We start from the raw sequence: 16938 nt of genomic DNA, 5'->3' as shown, positions 1-16938 counted from the left end.
AGGATATACAGATGTTCGTTCTCTATTTTAAAGTATCCCATCAATCATGTTATGATTTAATTAGCATAAGCCATTTCTCACAAGCTAGGACAGGTCATAGGAATTTGGTTGAATTGTGTTAGCACATCAAATATGTATCTGATTACTGGGTCCTTATGTAGACACGCTGTGAAGCAATCTGCTATAATCGTTAATAGTACCCCATTAAAGTCAGCTAGACCTGGATTTGAATCACACTTTTGTAATTTACTAGCTAGGATTTTGAGAAAGATACTTGACCTCTCCTAGTTCCAATTGCTTAATCTGCAAAGCGGCATTAAATATGAAAATTAATAGCACCTATGTTAAGGACTGAATGTTGTATCCCCCAAAATTCATGCATTGAAGCCCTAATCCCCAATGTAATGGTATTTGGAAATGAGGCCTTTGGGAGATGACTTGTTTTAGATGTGTTCACAGGGTGGGGTCCCCATGAGCAGATTAGTGCCCTCAGTGGTTGACTGACATGAGCAGATTAGTGCCCTCAGTGGTTGACTGAGCCCCTAGGCTCTCATAACCGGCTTCCTCCCTTTGTCTTTGCAATCCTGGGGTAGCAGTGTCTTCTGCTGTCTCTGCATTTCCTCACTGTCCCCTGCTGGCTTTTCGGCTTTTCTAACACTTGTGTAATCAATTTCTTGATGGAAGTCTCTCTGGTTTCAATATTTGGAGTGATTGCCATCCTTCTGTTATTTTCTATTCTAGCAGGTTATCTTAGTCTGCTTGGGCTGCCCTAACAAATAACTTTGACCATGCAGCTCAAACAATGGAAATGTATTTTCTCATAGAGCTGATCATTGGAAGTCCAAAATGGGGACTCTCACCAGTTCCAGTGAGAGCTCTCTTCCTGGTTTGCAAATGGCTGCCTTCTCGCTGTGTGCTCACATGGCAAGGAGAGAGAGGAGAGTGGGAGAGCAAGCTCTCCTCTGGGATTCATGTTAATTAATGGAGGATTAATATGAATTATATGACAGATCCTAGTTATTTCATTGAATCTTTTATGCAAAATAACTAACATAATATATAGTTAGAACATGGTTCATTAGTGGCAGATCTTACTCATTATATTAGACATTCTGCATCTTTTCAGATGTCTCATGTACATTTCACATGTGTAATCTCATTTAATTCCAAAGAATTCATGCTGTTTTCCATTTTCCTTCCTATCTGCCCCTAGTGGGTCTTTGCCCCTAGCACCTGAGGGGTACCAGGATATTGGGTTCAGAATTTGGCCCTTCCTAATCTAGCTACAACCTAGCTGTCCAGGGAAATACCCTGCCATCTGTCCATGGTAAGCCCTATGCTGTAAGCACAGAGGACTGCTTTCCAGTTCCCAGAGTGCCCACTCTGTCATACTTCCCTGAGATTGTTAATAACATCCCTTCATTTCATGCTCATTGCCACCTCCTCTTCGAAGCCTTGAGCTCGGATCGCTAACAGAATAAATCACTTTCTCCTCTATGTCTGTACTGGTTTCTAAGATTACTGTGGGGATTATCTGGTCACACACTGGTTTTCAGATTATACATCCTCTTCCTTTGCTAGCCAGGAGCTCCTGGTTGGTGGCTCAGAACCCTGAATCTGGAGGCTGAACCCTGGAGGAAAAGTCTCTATGCAGTGTGAAGTGAGGTCTAGAGCCCAGGACACCTAAGTCGTAGTCTGAGCTCTGCCACTTCCTAGCTGTGAATTTAGACAGGCAAATTCATCTCCGAGCCTCAGTTTTCCCTTTAGCGCAAAGGGAGACAGCAAGTGCAAACCATGCCTTAGGGTCATTTTAAGAATTAAATTAGATAATCTATATCAAGGGCTGAGGGCTGCAAGAGGTTTTTACCAAAGGCTGGTCTCCCTTCTCTTTCCTTCTCTCCTAGAGCTGACCTCGATCTGGTGAGGCCCAGAAGTCTTGTCAGGCCTACTGCAGGGATAAAGGACCAGATAGGAAATATTTTAAGCTTGGTGGGCCATGTTTGGTCTTTTTTCACACATTCTTTTTGTTTTATGTATTTCTTTTTTTATATAACTCTTTAAAAATGTAAAAACCATTTGATGATTGAAAAACGGTCATAGGGCTGGGTTTGACCCACCGTGGGTACAGTTTGCCAGCCCTTCCTCTAGGACACTGAGAAGCCATGGAAACTTGCTTGGCCTTGGCTTGAGACTGCCCCTTACTATTTTCTTTCTTCTTTTGCTTTTCTTCTTTTTAATTTCCTTTCCTTTTATTCATGGCATTTCAGTGTAGGGTTAAGAACCCAAAGTGTGCAATCAGACAGGCCTGGGTACCAATCCCAGCCACACTGCCAACTGGGTTAGCAACTGTGAGCCAGTGAATGTCGTGCCTCTGAGACTGAGTTCCAGCACCTTTAACACGACCCTGTTAAACCTCTTCCTAGAGCTGCTGAGAAGGTTGAGAGAGAGAATGGTCACACACTAGATTGTTGGAGTCAGCTCCAAAGGCTCCTGAGAGCCAATTGTTGAATTCTCAGGAAATTTGCAAGCCAGCTCCTTGACCACTGGTAGCTGACGTCAGCCCTGGTGAGCATACTGATTCCACACAAATCTGCAAACACCACTGATCAGCCTTCCCCGCTCCCCCAGCCCATTGTGAAACTTGTCAGCACACCACTGCCCTGTAGGCACCTTAATTCCTAATCCCTGTTGCTTCCTTCGCTTTCCCTGTTCCCACCTGCACACTTCGAGGAATTAATTATGCACCAGGAGGAATCCTGAGACAGGAAAACACGCTTTCCCAGAAAATCTCAGCAATAGGGTCTTCACAATTCACGTATCCACTGAGCCACTGTTGTGTTTTCAGGTTCCCCATGGTACCCACTCAGTGAACACCAGTTATGTTGAAAAGCACCAGTTATGTTGAAAAGCACTTGGTTATCACAAGGGGGACCGAGGCTTTCCTGTACGTGCTGATAGAGGAGAGAATGGATTGCTCTGTGATTTACCAAAATGCTGAGAGCCCAGGAGGCCTCCAGCCAGATGAAAGCAGGTGGAGTTTCCGAAGATGCCATATAAAACTGACAGCTTCTATTAATAAACCCAAGAAGAAGAATTGGGGAGTGGGAAATACTTAGCTAAGCCGAATGGACATTTCAAACTGGGAATCCCCTGGGAGATTTTCTTCTTCCTATTGGCAGGGCACTGAAGTTCTAATTATCTTTGTGTATGTGTGTAGAAAAAAATATTCTTATTCTTATTCTTTCTTTCTTTCCTTCTTTTTTTTTTTTTTTTTTTTGACTTACAACCTTTGGAGTTCATTATTTGATCCAGAAGATGAAGGTGCAAGATTTGAATTCTTTTTAGGAAATCCTTTGCATTGTTTTGTTTGATGTGTTTTCATTCATTTTAACAAACTGTCGACTCCCCTGTCACCTAAGAGCTGTGTTTGGCTTCTAGCCACCAGAGGCCAGAGAGGAGAGTGCTTTCACGTGGCTAAAACTTTATTTCACTGTCATATAAAAAGATGACAGTCTAGAGCTGTGTCCGGCTAGTTAGGCAGTCTAGGACTAGGGTGACAGCTCTTTCTATTTTTGTTTTCCTTTAACCATAACTCAGGGCATTCATCCTCAAAATTCTTTCATGGCCACGATGACCACCAAAGCTGATTTGTCATATTCACATTGCTGGCAGAAAGAGGGAAAAAAGAAAGAACTGTATAGGCACTTCTTTGGAGATTTCCTAGAATTCTCTCCCAAACTTGGTCTCATTGACCATCCCCAGCTGTGAGGGATGCTGGGAAATGCAGCCTTGCAACTGAGCTCATTGCCGCCCGAAATATAAAGTCTGGGCTAACTCACTGAACAAGGGGTAAAAGGATTATTGGGCGGACAAGCAGTAGTGTCTGTTATCAATGCCTCCTTTGTTCAAATTCTGTGTGTGAGGGGGAGGGCATGTGCGGGAGGGGTGTGAGTGTGTGTGGGTGTGGGTGGGTGTGGGTGCGTGTGAGGGGTGTGTTTGAAGTGAGAGTATGTTTCAAAATAAGAAAGGGATTAGGACATTCCTTAACTCAGAGAATGTGGAGTCTAGTCAACAAAACTCACACCCAAATACACACACACACATGTGCATACACATGCACTCTTAGGCACAGCAAGCCCTTAAGAGGTGAAATCAATGAATTAAAGAACTGAAAACAAAGAGCCATGGAAACACTATGTTTAATTCTGGCTGCCAGTGCTCCAGAGCATACAGGGTCTAAGCTCCATGTTTGGTTTCTCCCAGTTTGGTCTAGAATCTGTGTGAGTGTTCTTTGTGTATGTGTTTGTGAATATACCCCTCCTTTTGGTAAAGATGGAAATGGATGGAAAGCAAAATGAGAAACTCTTTCCCAGTTTCTTTCTGTTCTTTTCCTTCATGCTCTGATTATGTTGAACTAAGGAAGGAAAAAAAAAAAAAACAGTTGCAATGCCATTATATATATATATATATATATATATATATATATATATATATATATACATACATATATATATATAATTATTATTATTATTCCTGTGTCTTTCTTTAAACAGAAAAGATTTGAGACCTACAAAGAGACATAAAAACAAGTTTTAAAAATCAGAAAATGGGAGGTGCCTGGGTGGCTCAGTCGTTAAGCCTTCGGCTCAGGTCATGTTCCTAGAGTCCTGGGATCGAGCCCCGCATCGGGCTCCCTGCTCAGCGGGAAGTCTGCTTCTCTCTCTCCCACTCTCCCTGCTTCTGTTGCCTCTCTTGCTGTCTCTCTCACTCTGTCAAATAAATAAATCAAATCTCTTTAAAAAAATCAGAAAATGGGAGTGAAAGATAAACCATCCAGAAAAAAGAGAGGGTGGAGCAACATAGAGTGGTTAAGAGCTTGGATTGCAAGACTTAATTTCAATGCTGCTCCCTTCCCTTATTAGCAGCACAACTTTGGGCAAACGACCAAATGTTTCTGCACTTTCATTACCTACCTGTAGAATGGGAATTATAATACTTACCTCAGCTAGATTAAATGAATTTGTATGTATATAACTTAGAACAGTACCTGGCATATCATCAAAGATGGATGTGCTTGTTGTTTTGTTATTATTACCACAGTAGGAAAATAAGTTGAAGTCAAGATAGGGACAGTATTTGGAAAATACACCATTAAGACTTGTTATGACATCTTCATTATTGTCACAGTGCTGGCACTAAGTGCCACTTTTTCATTTGTCTTTCTATGTGTCTATAAAATCGGGATAACGTTGCCTACCTTGTATGGTGTTCATGAGAACCAAATGATCCAGCATTGGTTTCAATGCACAGTGCCTGACACACAGTAAGTGCTCATTACACATCTCCTCCCTCCCTTTCGCTCTCCCCCTCCCCTCTTGGTTCAGGACCCATCTATCCTTTCACCCTGAGGCTCACGGATCACTGACTCCATCTCACACATAGATCAGGAGCAGCCTTCATGTGGTTCATCATGTTATCTACATGCCAAGCCTGACACTCTTGGTACCTAACAGGAACTTGATGGGAGTTGATTGAATGGTCAAGAAAGGCAAAATGAAGGTAAGATGCAGGAACGATGCATCAAGTTAATGGAAGCAGTGGAAAGGAAGATACTGCATGGAATTTAGGTTACTCCTATAGCTTATCTCATTTCACTCGTCATCTGTGAAAAACAGAAGCCTTCCTTCTCTGTGCTTCACAAAAGAAGCCTGATTGAGAACATGCTTTCTTCTCACTTTTTTGGTATAAATATTAAATTGCAGGTCAGCAAAGGATGAAAGAATGGTCCACGATCTACAAAGAACTTCTCAAACTCAATATGCGAGAAACAAGTAAACAAATCATAAAATGGGCAGAAGATATGAACAGACACTTTTCCAATGATGACATACAAATGGCTAACAGACACGTGAAAAAATGTTCAAAATCATTAGCCATCAGGGAAATTCAAATCAAAATCACACTGAGATACCACCTTACGCCAATTAGAATGGCAAAAATTGACAAGGCAAGAAACAACAATTGTTGGAGAGGATGTGGAGAAAGGGGATCCCTCCTACATTGTTGTGGGAATGCAAGTTGGTACAGCCACTCTGCAAAACAGTGTGGAGGTCCCTTAAAAAGTTAAAAATTGAGCTACCTTATGACCCAGCCATTGCACTACTGGGTATTTACCCCAAAGATACAGATGTAGTGAAGAGAAGGGCCATATGCACCCCAATGTTCATAGCAGCATTGTCCACAATAGCCAAATCATGGAAGGAGCCGAGATGCCCTTCAACAGATGACTGGATTAAGAAGTTGTGGTCCATATATACAATAGAATATTACTCAGCTATCAGAAAGAACAAGTTCTCAACATTTGTTGCAACATGAACGGCACTGGAGGAGATAATGCTAAGTGAAATAAGTCAAGCAGAGAAAGACAATTATCATATGATTTCTCTCATCTATGGAACATAAGAACTAGGAAGATCGGTAGGGGAAGAAAGGGATAAATAAAAGGGGGGTAATCAGAAGGGGGAATGAAGCATGAGAGACTATGGACTATGAGAAACAAACTGAGGGCCTCAGAGGGGAGGGGGGTGAGGGAATGGGATAGACTGGTGATGTGTAGTAAGGAGGGCACGTATTGCATGGTGCACTGGGTGTTACATGCAACTAATCAATCATCGAGCTTTACATCGGAAACCAGGGATGTACTCTATGGTGACTAACATAATATAATAAAAAAACATTAAAATAAAAAAATCTAAAAAAAAAAAAAGAATGGTCCCTTTTAAATTTTTGCCAGTGGAAAATTATCAACAATTCAGTCATCTGACTTTTTTTTGCATTTTGGAGCCCACCTGATACGGTGAGAAATGTTCTCTGAGAGCCCCAACTCCAGGGACAGTGTGAGAAGCAACTAGGCAAGCAATGGTGTGGGAAGGGGAGGTATAGGCTTTCATTCATTGCTGTTATCCACAAATATCCCAGCTGCTGGGAATAGTGGTGATCAGGAGGGGTAGACATGGTCTCCACCCTCATGGAGCTTATATTCAAGTGCTCAGAGACTCATATTATTTGTAGAATCCTAAAAACAACTGTGGATCACAGCTGTGATTAGTGAGTACTTCAAAGGGGGAGGAATACAGTATCATGAGATCCAGATTGTGAAGAACTTTGGATTCTGGGCTCCACATCTTAGCAATTCAACTACTCCTACCTCATTTGCAAAAGTTTCCAAAGCAAGCAAATGTCATTTACTGGGACTCTTTTGTGATTCAAAAAACTCTAAGAGACTAAACCAGTCACCATGTCCAGAAAGAAAGGAAAAGTGCTCTATGTATCTGGTCATAGACTGGGTAAGCTCTTCTCATGGATGTAGGCTCTGGCTGAGCTCACAGGGAAATACACAGGAAATGGTGACAGGAGAAATACCCAAGAAAACAAAGTTGGGGACAACTGTGCCCCCACAGGCAGCTGGGCATCCATCCAGTAATATGATCTTCTCTTACAAGCTTCTGAAGGCAAGCGGAAGAGCAGCAGTGGCCAGAAATCACACACATTTGCCTGACCTTGCCTGTTCTGGTGAGATTGTCTGCCTCCAAAACACCTGCATGCAAATTATTCCAGGCTGTTGCTGACTGAAAATACAGCTCTGGAGATAAGGTGTCTCCAGTCCCATGATTTAAAATCCTATCAAAAAAGAGGCCCAGGGAAATTGCATTAAACAGCACAAATGGTTTAAAAACTAGGTCAATCTGCAGATGAGCTATTTACAAAGCACAGGAAGTGCAAGCCTCCCATAACCTCGGGGGCCCCCATCCCCTGGCATCTCTGTCTATTCATGGACCTGACCCTCTCACCCCATCCACTGGGTCCTCGGGCACTCATGCTCTGTCCATGGAAAATGCCCCTACATCTTCACCTTCTCTAAAGTTTCCCTTTGCACTCTGGGTGTGTCATACAACTGAGAAAGTCACCGTTCACACTCTCCCCCGTGTGAATGGTGCCTCTGAAGGTGGACAGCGCCCCTAGTTATGCCTCTATCTGGGGCTTTCTTGAATCCTGGCTTTCATAAGCATAGGCTATTTTTCTCTCTCTCACACTGAATCCTTTCTTCCCCTTGTTGCTTCAAGATCATTTTCCTCCCACCTTCAAAATCCCCAGGTCCTTTTAGCACTCCACTGCTCCTCTGTGTTCCTCTTAACCTTCTACCCAGGTGCTCCGATCTTCATGATGACTCTACAGCTGACTACTGGTACATTCTGCTACCCGTCCATCATCATATTTTGCAACTTGGCTATCCATGTGTATTGTCCATCCATCACTCTGGCCAAACTGTCCCTCAGCTTCCTCACTTCCAATGATCTATTCCTTCATCCACCTCATTTATCCAACCCCATAATTATGCCCTTAACCTTGTGGTCTTCTTGGATATCTCTGTTTCAAGTGCCCTGTTTTCTAATTACCAGCTCTTGTATTTATAGTTCGCTTCCTCTAAATACTCTTACTCCAAAAATTATTTAACCCCATCAAGAAGACCAATCCATGGGTGCTACAATCAGTCAACCTAGTGACATCCTTTCTCTCTCCTTAACTAATGAAGAGTTCATGGTCTATTATTATAATCATTCTCTTGTAAACACTCTTCAATCAGCCAGCCCTCCTTCTTTCTGTAGCACTAACCAGGCTAAACCCCAACCTGATTAAACCATGTTATCACTTACTCTGGGCTTGAAAAGCCCACAGCTGAATGTTTCTGGTTTTTTTTTTTTTAAGATTTTATTTATTTATTTGACACAGAGAGAGAGAGAGAGAGGGAACAAGCAGGTAGAGCAGCAGAGTGAGAGGGAGAAGCAGACTCCCCGCCGAGCAGAGAGCTGGATGCTGGGCTTGATCCCAGGACCCTGGGATCATGACCTGAGCCGAAGGCAGACCCTTAACCAACTGAGCCACCCACGTGCCCCTATTTCTGGATTTCAAAAAAACAAATACTGTGGGGGTGTCTGGGTGTCTCAGTTGGTTAAGGGTCTGCCTTCTGCTCAGGTCATGATGTCTGGGTCCTGGGATGGAGCCTTTCATCAGGCTTCCTGCTCAGCAGGGAACCTGCTTCTCTCTGTCTCTCTCTCTCCCTCTGCCCCTCCCCACCGCTCATTCTCTCTCTCTCTCTCAAATAAAATCTTAAAAAAAAATAAAAAATAAAAAACACATACCGTATAATCACAAATCTCAAATAGGCACTAAAGTAGACAATCTACCATTTTTCATTCTTCAAAACTGTTTCTAGTTTTTTCCTCTCTTCTCAAATTTCATGCACCTGTGCTCTTTCCCCCTTGACCTTGTCTTATATTTCACCAAGAAAAGAGAAGCAGACATTAAACAAAGAATTCCCTTTTCTTCCCATACCTCAACTTCCAAACTGCCTGCACCGGGGATTCTGGTTTTCTTCATGTTACTGTGGATAAAGGGTCCCGTTCCTGGCAAAGGTGATAGCTCTGCTTTTGCCTTTTGCTTCTCACCTTCTCCTACAAGCAGCTTCTATAATTATCTCTTCTCTCCTCTGCATTATGGGTTTTTCTCTCTAATTTGTCTCCAGCAGCACGCAAGCATGCTCTAGCCTCTCATAAATAATAAAAAAGCTGCATCTCACATTTCATCCAACTCCTGCCTCAACCCTCTGCTTCCCTGCACAGCAAACTTCTTGTGAGATTATAGTCACTGCGTCCATGCCTCTCCTTACATTGTCTCCTCTTTCCACCTCACTAGGGTTTCCATTCTTGCCATGCCACTAAGCCTGCTCTTAATGAGGTCAACAATGACTCCATGTTGTTGAACCCTAAGATCACTTGTCTCTTATCTTACCTCTCCAAATCAGAAATATTTGACCTATTGGCCACTATCTTCTCCTTGAAACATCTTTTCTTGGTTGCTGTGACTCCACCCTTAGAAAATAGCACCACTGGTAGCTCGAGCTAATAGTCCAGGTGCTATCCTTGATTCTTGCAATTTCCTTACTCCCCACCTCAAAGTCGTCAGCAAATCCTATTTATTCTACCTTCAAAACACATCTTGAATACATCCATGCCTCCACCTCTCCACCACTACTGATCTATAATGTAAGCTCCCTACACTTCTCCCTGGGAAGCTTGGGAGGCATTTCTCTGCCTCTGCTTTTGCTCCTTTCCATTCCGCACACATTAGTCAGAGCAGTATTTCGTAGTCAAAAATCATATCATGTGTCTCCCTGCTTAAAGCTCTTGGGTGGCTTTCCATTACACTCAGAAACTAACAACAAGCTGCTCACTCTGGCTTCCAGAGCCCTCGATGATTGGACTGGCCTATATCTCTGGCTTCATTTCATTCCTTCCTCCCCACTCACCCACTAATCTTCAACTACTTCACCTTTCAGTTCCTCTTAAAGACCAAGTTTGCTCCTGCCTCAGGACCTTTGCACTAGCTGGTTCCTCTGCCTGGACTGTGGCTCCCCTCCACACTCTCCTATTTGCATGACTACTCCTACTTATTTTTCATGGCTTGAATGCCAGTTTGGTAGAGAAGTCTTCCTTCCTTAACCACTCAAACCAGAGGCTGCTTTATGCCTCTACTTCTCTAAGTAACACTCACTGCTCTGATATTTTTCCTTGTAATTTTACTTATTTCTATATTGTCTGCCTCCTCCTCCTAGAATTATAAAGCATCAGGAGTGCAGGGGCTTCTTTCAAACTGTGCCTAGAACTTAATAGGCCTTATCATTAAATGTACACCAACTGAAGGAGTGTGGTGACTACAGTATACTGTGATTAGATACTGTGTGAAGCTTAACTTTATCTCAAACTTACCTCTAATATCCTATAGTCTTCTCAACCACTATTATAGGCTTCCTAAAAGCAAAGACCCTGACTTTTATTTCTTATTCTACATGACACCTACCATGCTATTAAGGTTACAGCTGGTGCTCAGCATATAATGTGTTGATTATGCAGCCTGAAATAATTACTAAACAATGCGAGACAGTGCTGTTACACTTGACCTATTTGGAATTATCTATCTGGCAAATATCCCCAGTAGTTACATAGCCAAGAATCAGATTTGCTACCAAGAAGTAGATAAACAGAACCCAGAAAACTCAAAATAGATGTCACAAATTCCAAGTTCTAAAACGCATGCAAATTACAAAGAATGAAGCTCTTTACGCAGAACCCTCTGCTTATTCCTTTATGCAAAGTCTAAGGAGTGTATTTGGTCTCTGGGTCTGCCTGATACTATTCCTTCATTAACTCAGTAAGTTTGGTTTTTTTTTTAGTAGCTTCTATGTACTAAGCATTTGTGCTAGGTAGAGAATAGCCGTCTACGCCCTCATAAAGGTTGTAATCTAGGGGGGAAGGAAGACATAAATATTTTAAAACATGTAAACTAGTATGTAATTGTAAATATAAATGTTACAACAGAAAGAACAGGGTAGAAATTGTATTAATATTTGCTTTTTCTATTACAAGCTTTTCATTATAAATATATATGCTTATTATAAGATGTTAAAAACAAAAAAAAGACACAAAAAGTTTATAATCTCTACACTGCCTGCCTTCCAGGGTAGAATTCTGAACCCAAGACAGAAATTATAGAAAGGACAGCTGGCATCCTCATGCCAGGGAGGGTTCTTAAAAACCAAATATAGAAAGTAAAACAAAACAAACAGGCAAAAGAAAACACTTCAGTCTCAGGTTACTTTTAGCGAACAGTCCTATAATACCAAGTGGTTCCCAAGGCAATGCCATATTGGAGGCCAGTACTATGTCTAAGGTCTCCGATGAGGACCCTGAGCCATCCCAAGGAGTAAAGTATAATATAGATTCTGTTTGAAAAAGAAATAGTAATATATGTTAGAAAGATATGCATCTAGAAGTTTTAAAAGTTTATGAATTGTGCTTTTTGTGTTCTCTTTAAGAAATCTGTAATTACTCAAAGGTTGTAAAGAAATACTCTTAAAATCTTAATGGTTTTCTTTTAAATTTAGGTCCACAATCCATCTCACATTATATTTTGTGAATAGAAGGAGGTGGTGGCCGAGCTTCTTTTCATTCTATATAGATACCCAGTTGTTGTAGGAGTATTTGTTCTAAAAAGAACTTCCTTCCCCCCCAGTGAATTGTCTTGGCATCCTTGCCACTCCTATCTAACTGTGAAGCACTAAAAAAGTGGACATTGAGTTCCCTCTGCATTGGCATTGTTTTTTGGCCAATAGGCTTTGCTGTAGAATATTGGGTATTAAATCCACCTTTACTTGGCAATTGTCCTAAATGTTAAATCTGTAGGTCTTAATTCTGGACTCTCCTAGTTTCTTCAGAGAAAGACAAGTCCTCTTGTCTAACAGACTAAGGCAAGTTTCAGCATTCTAGTAGCTAGGTGGGAGAAGGAATGTTGGCGGTTTTCACCATTTAGTATGATCTTTCTTTTAAGCTTTCAATATCTCTTCTTTGGTTTAATTTCACCAATGAATAAGTCTTCCATCTCTCTTGGGGTTGGAGAAGGAATCAACATTCAAATATGAGGTGGCAAGTATGGTTCTAACTATTCTTCGACAGATCTCTAACCTGTTTTTAGTCCACATTATTATCCTCACCTAACTCTTCGGTCTTTTCAGAGATCTTAAGGACCACAGGGCTTGCTTACGTTTGGTGTTTCCCTTGGCAATCGTGGCTTCCTCACTCTGCAAAGTTCTTGCCATTTTCAGATATTATGTAGTTACATTATACAAGTCTCCTTATTTCATTGAAGATGAAGTTTTCATTATTATTTCTTATTGTCTTTGTTATTTTTGTGTAAGTCTGAGACGGAAGTGGAAAATGGCTTTTAGTCCAGCACTTATAAGCAAAAATCATAATGGACAGAGATTATTGGGCTTGGAGGGTGACAAATAGGAAGATCCAGCTGTGATTCAGGTGTGCTATAAAAGCTCAGCAAAGGGGCTGGGACTAGTCAGAGAGAATATTGCTATGAAGACTCTAGGATTTGAAATCTCTTTGATAATTTATATTTTAAAAGAGGGGGTGGGGTATTTTCATCAAGAGAGGTCAGAGACTTGAGTGGCCAGAACATCCGTTTGGAGAGTCATGAAAAGTGATCAAAAGAGAAATACAAAATGTCAACTACTAACAAGAAGGAGTAAGTATCTTATCTGTTTCCCTAACTCATATTCTCTTCCACACCCACAAGCTATTATTCCTCTGCCATGTGGGTCGTAGGTAAGAAGCAGGCTGCAAGTTCAGCTAATGCCTTACAAGATGCAAAGTGAAAGGATCTGAGTCCAGTGTCACCAGGGAACCAGATCCAGCATCAGAGAGAGGATGGTTCTGTTGACTAGTGGAAAGACAATGCCAAGAATCAAATCATAACATAGATTCTCAAGCTTTCTGGAAGACTCACCCTCAAAGGAACTGTGCTTCAAAACCTCAATTGCTTGCATGTTTGCTTAAAGCAATTGAAGAATCAATAGTTGCAGGTAGAATCACCAGAACAAGGGTGTCTGGTAACAAAGGCCTCCTAGAAATTTTCAGTGTGTGTGTGTGTGTGTGTGTGTGTGTGTGTGTGTGTGTGTGTATAAACTGTTCCCATTTACTATTAGATATTAGTAAATTTCTTAATGTAATTTGTCATAGGAATTTGTCCACTGGGCCAACTATTCCTAGGAAGGCTTGGTGCTGATTAGATTCTTTTAAGACTGAAACATTTCCATTGATGAAGAGTACCTTCCTTAATGGTCAATTTATTAAATATATACAATTTAATACATATATATATTATAATGAAGAAATATTTTTCCTTAAAAACATTAACAATGATTGCAAATAATTTAATTCTTTTAAAGTATTTCAACAACAGACAGAAATTCAATGAATGAGTTTTTGAACATTTCAAACCCCATAAGCCCCACAATGAACCACAAAAAAATACAATTATCACATAATAAATATCACACTAATATTTAATCCTGTTCTAAAAAAATCGACATAAGGTTTTCATCGGTTTCTTCATTATTTCAATATTTATCTTTTTACCTTCCTAGGTTATGATTCTATTTTGGTACTTTCCTAGCATTTCAGTAATATACTTTCACACCTTCCCAGGGCTGCAGGAATCATTCCAGATACAAAGAAAAAGAAAACAGGCTTACAGGATCTGGCTTATCTTCTAAGACTCAGGCCTTTGTTGTTTCTCCCAAAGGGATTCAAACCCAATCCACTGCTCATAAGACAAGGCTTCCTTTTTTTTTTTTTTCTTTTCCACTAGTTAAATTTAACTTGTTGCATCAATGAGACTTTTTAGGTCCATGCTTCTCCATAGGTTCTATTGGCTTTGTGTCTTCCCACAAAATGATACATTATTTAAATCTTGCTTGGCCAGTGTTACAAAATCCATTGTTCCATCTTCGCAATGCATAGCTCTGATTTGTTAGCATTATAAAAGCACTTATACTCTTTATTAATATTTTATTATAATTTAATAGGATTTATTGGAGTTTTTATCTCCTATAAGAGGTAAAGTCTACATACTTATCTTTCCTCTTGAGGACATTTGATTAATTTATCTTCTTGGAACAGTGTTGAACCTACTTTCTGTTTGGTTATGGTGTGTGGTCACTGGCTTTATTTATTTGTTCAGTCCCCTTTCTACTTGAGTATTAGGTATGGCTACCAGTGCTGATCAGTCCTTCCTGTTCCTGAGTAGTACCCACGTTTACTTGGTGTATTTACAAGTAACCCCTTCCTGTTTTCACAATTAGAAACAATTGTATACCTATACTTTAGAAACAGCCATATAACTAACAGAAGACAGAATATATGTTTTCTATTCTATTCTCTTTACTTGTAAGTTGTCACCTTTGTTATTTCAATACCAAACCTGATTACTTAAGAAAAATATTCTATTTAGTTTTTTTAAAGAAATGGTAAGTAATCTTTTTATTTTTTATTTTTTTTATTATGTTCAGTTAGCTAACATATAGTACATCATCAGTTCTTGATGTAGTTTTCAATGATTCATTAGTTTTGTATAACACCCAGTGCTCATCACAATATGTGCTCTCTATTTAGTTTTATAAATAAAAGACATGCCAGGGGCGCCTGGGTGGCTCAGTCTTTAAGCGTCTGCTTTCAGCTCAGGGCATGATCCCAGAGTTCTGGGATTGAGCCCCGCATCAGGCTTCCTGCTCCGCTGGGAGCCTGCTTCTTCCTCTCCCACTCCCCCTGCTTGTGTTCCCTCTCTTGCTGGCTGTCTCTCTCTCTGTCAAATAAATAAATAAAATATTTTTATAAATAAATAAATAAAAGACATGCCAGAACCTCCTTGATCTTTTCTTGTCCCAAGAAAGAGAATGAATCATAAGAATAGGCTTAGTGGTGAAACTATAGAGAAAAACTATAGAATGGTTGAAACACACTAGACACTTATTTCTAGTCCTATGTTGATGCAAGGCAGTGATTTCTGGTAGGGGTCCATCTCCTCCGCATGGTGACTGAAAACCCGGGGTCCTTCTGCCCTAGGGCTCTGCCATCTTCCAGGCCTCAGCCTCCCTGTCATTTTCAGCCAGCTGACAGGAGAGACAGAGTGTGGAGGAGACATGGCCGCTTCATGCTTCGAGGAGCTGCGCCTCATGCGTGCCGCGTCCCGTGGTAAGAACGAGTCATGTGGCTCCATCTCACTGCAGGGGAGTCTGGAGAACACAGTGGAGTCATGGCTGTGGCTCCAGAGCTGTTCAAGGAGACAACAGATTGCGGTAGACAGCTAGCGGTCTCTGCCGTCACCACTCTCCAAACTGCCCTGGTTCCTTTTGGTAGAAAACTATGTTTGAGGCTCAAGTTTGAGTACTAACAGATCAACATAAAAATTGATGGTAAGGGGCAGGGGAGGAGCTCTTGAACTCTACCTGACAGTGGTAAGTTCTGAACATTTTTATTTTTGATCCTGGGAATTCACTCTGACTTTTCCTATTTGACCTACCATGTTACAATACCTCTACTTCCCATAGTAGAGTTTTCATCAATCACTAAAACATGCTACAGCCTTCCCATAAAGGGGACCAGGGTGCCCAGTACTATGATGGGACGCCCTGCATGGGTCAGGGGTGTATGTAACCTACACAGGAATGGGATCTTTGCTATGCTTAAATCTCCTCATCTGGGGGCACCTGGAGGGCTCAGTCGGTTGAGCCTCCGACTTCAGGTTTTGGTTCAGGTCATGATTCCAGGGTCGTGGGATCACACACCACCACTCCCCCCAGCCCCTGTCAGGCTCCAGGCTCAGCACAGGGTCTGGTTGGGACTCTCTCTCCCTACCCCCTCCACCCGCCCTCTATCTCTCTTTCTCAAATAAATAACTAAATCTCTAAATAAATCTCTAAATAAATAAATAAGGTTCCTTATGTATGAATTGAGACTATGAAAGTAGACCTTCTTCACTAGGACATTGTAAGGAAGATGAGTAAATAGGCCTAATATTGGAAACAAAGTCAAAGAACAATGTGGATGGTAATGCCCAAGATGAAATTCTTTTTCGTCTTCCATCCGAGGAACTTCTCTCACAAGCCCAGCATTCAATTCCCTAAATTGGTAAATGACCAACCTGAAAAGCTCTCAAAGATGGTGAATTTAAAGGCCAGCTTTCCAATCGCTAGGACTCACTAGGTGTTCTTAAGAGAGAACCAGACTGGACCACCTGAAAGGGCAATCAGGCATCTCATTTCTGTTTCACGGTGGTCTGGCTCCTGACCCTGACAGTGTAAGTCAGCCCCCAGAAGAGCATGACTTTCCTCCTTCAGAATTTCTCAACCATGGTGGCGGGGGCACGGGGGGGAATGCTGGGGCAGCCAACAATGTCCACCAATGTCTGGGTGGGCCGTAGTGGGCCCATTTCTCCTGCAGGAATGTCCTCTGGTCATTTAAATTAGTGCTGTTA

Source organism: Ursus arctos, unplaced genomic scaffold (genome assembly GCF_023065955.2).
Source record: "Ursus arctos isolate Adak ecotype North America unplaced genomic scaffold, UrsArc2.0 scaffold_22, whole genome shotgun sequence".
In the NCBI taxonomy this organism is placed as follows: Eukaryota; Metazoa; Chordata; class Mammalia; order Carnivora; family Ursidae; genus Ursus; species Ursus arctos.
Note: the sequence above shows the minus strand (reverse complement) of the source record.